This window comes from Callospermophilus lateralis, unplaced genomic scaffold, assembly GCF_048772815.1.
Source record: "Callospermophilus lateralis isolate mCalLat2 unplaced genomic scaffold, mCalLat2.hap1 Scaffold_268, whole genome shotgun sequence".
Lineage (NCBI taxonomy): Eukaryota > Metazoa > Chordata > Mammalia > Rodentia > Sciuridae > Callospermophilus > Callospermophilus lateralis.
In genome coordinates this window covers 1,407,092-1,409,898 of record NW_027513428.1, presented here as the reverse complement: position 1 = coordinate 1,409,898, position 2,807 = coordinate 1,407,092, and positions in this window count along the sequence as shown.

Below are 2,807 nucleotides of genomic sequence, written 5' to 3'. Positions count from 1 at the left end.
CTGTAGTATGCTCTTTTTAGGTCTTTTGGGTATAGTCCAAGAAGGGGAATAGCTGAGTCAAATGGTGGTTCCATTCCCAGCTTTCCAAGGAATCTCCAGGGCTGGGGATGTGACTCAAGCAGTAACACGCTCACCTGGCATGCCAGGGTGCTGGCTTTGATCCTCATCACCACATAAAAATAAAGATGCTGTGTCTACCGAAAACTGAAAAATAAATATTAAAATCTCTCTCTCTCTCTCTCTCTCTCTCTCTCTCTCTCTCTCTCTCTCTCTTTCCTCTCTCCCACTCTCTCTTAAAAAAAGGAATCTCCATACTGCTTTCCAAATTGGCTGCACCAATTTGCAGTCCTACCAGCAATGTACAAGCGTACCTTTTTCCCACGCATCTTCGCCAGCACTCCCTGTTGTTTGACTTCCTAATGGCTGCCATTCTTACTGGAGTGAGATGGTATCTTAGAGTAGTTTTTATTTGCATTTCTCTAATTGCTAGAAATGATGAGAATTTTTTTATGTATTTGTTGATTGTATATCCACTTCTGAGAAGTGTCTGTTCAGGTTCTTGGCCCATTTGTTGATTGGGTTATTTATTATTTTTGTTGTTGTTGTTGTTTAACTTTTTGAGTTCTTTGTATACTCTTGAGATTAAATTACTTCTTATTATTTAAAAATTTATACATTAAGTAAATAAGTAAAATATACAAATTTAATTAAGGCCATTTTTATTTTTGTTTTCTATTATTTTTATCATCAAACAGTTTTGCTCATTTTTCTTTTGTTTTATTTGTTTTATCGGCTGAATCTTTACCTTTAAAATTCTTAGAACGATAAAAGTTTAGCTTAACAGGGTTCTCAATGAGTAGCTTAATGATCCATTCATAAATTCTCTGCCAGTACTTAACATTTCCCGGGAACTATAAAACATTGTTGTTCTAATATTTCCAAATATGTAAATGAGAAAAAATTTGGCAGTTTATGTACACAAGTAATTATGTCCTGTAAGTAGATATAGAACAATTTAGCTCCATAAAACATCATCTCATCTGAGATGAACATGAAAGAAGAACAACATACAGTTTTCAGTGAGTATTTATAGTTCAAATAACACATGATTTGCTTATTTGAGACACATTCAAGACTTTAATTTAAGGATGTAATCAAAGAAAGGAGATGTATAATACTGTAATTCTGTTTAATAACACATGAATAACATCTTGGTTTCCTATTTTATCTAAATCAAATTCCATAATGGATCTTTTTTTTTCTTTCCAGAATCTCCTATAACGTATCTCCTGTTACATGATCTGGACTTTCCTACATTTTGGTCAACCCTGTTTCAGAACACATACTAATCCTGCCACACTTACAACATGCTGACATATTTTAGAGTTTCCAACACTGACCAGTGTCTTTCCAATTACATTTCCATAAATAAACTAATAAACTGTCTCTTTCTAACTGCAGTGCCTTTGTAACCTCGTCCCCCCCACCCTTTCAGAATTAGAAATAGTCATTTTTCCTGCAGTCTTCTTCACCTAGCTTAGTCTCTCACCCATGATAGCTCATAATTTCCCAGTAGAGAATGCTTTTCTGTTCCCTCTCTTAGTTCAGGCTCTAAGCTGGGTCAATTGCCTGCAGTTCTTCAAGGAATTTACCCAGAGCTGCATTTATGAAGCTGTTTTTGCATTTTTTTAAAAGAAAGAGTGAGAGAGAGAGGGAGAGAGAGAGAGAGAATTTTTTAACATTTTTTTTTTTTAGTACTTGGCAGACACAACATCTTTGTTTGTACGTGGTGCTGAGGATCGAACCTGGGCCGCACGCATGCCAGGCGAGCGCGCTACCACTTGAGCCACATCCCCAGCCCTGTTTTTGCAGTTTTATTATAAACTTCTGCCTCTGGCATCAGTTCTTAGAGGGCAGGGTATGTTGTTCTCTCTCCTTCACTGCGGTGTAGGAAGCTTAGAAAATGCCTCGTATATTAGTGAATTGTAATAAATATACACTATTACATCAATAAAACCCAACTTTCCTTCTCTACAAAGAGTTTCTCCATCAACTCCTGCCATGTGTTTTGAGTTTTAGAAGAGTACATGTACTTTAAAGTACATTTTATATTTTTAAAATGAGACATCTATACTCAGCAAAACATGTAGACAGCAAATCAGGAAAGATGTCAGACTCTGACTCCACACATTTCTGCTTTAGATTTCTTGAAATTAGGAAATATATTCCTTCAAAATTAAAAATGTAAAAAAAAAAATCAAATAAAAGATGTTGAACTAAATAGTTTCTTAGCTATTCTTTGGCATTTTGGAATTCTATTCCCTTCCATACATGTGTGATTCCCAGTTAATTTAAAGATGGCATTTGGCCAAAATATTTTTCTGTCCTTAAAAAACAAACAAGCAAACAAAAAACTCTCTCTATGTCACTCAGCATTGTTTTCACACTCATCCTTGCCAGTTTTATTTTATTTTGTCCTATATGTATTTCAATCACATGTAATCCTTTCTGTAACAAGCCAGAACATGCATAAATACATATATAACACTTTAGAAGCAGCATGTGAAGCTGTTTTAGCAATCACAAATCTATACTGAACACTTTAGGATATATAGATTAAAGCACTAGTTTATTTACTATGTATACAAATAGAATTGTGTCTCGTAATTCATCACAAGATTGCCAGGGTCATTGAGAATTTTCATTTTTAATGTAGCTACAAAAGCCTGTGCTGCATGCTTTCTGTATGGTTGTATAGAGTGAAAATGATATAAAAATCAGACTCATATATATTCCTACACATATAA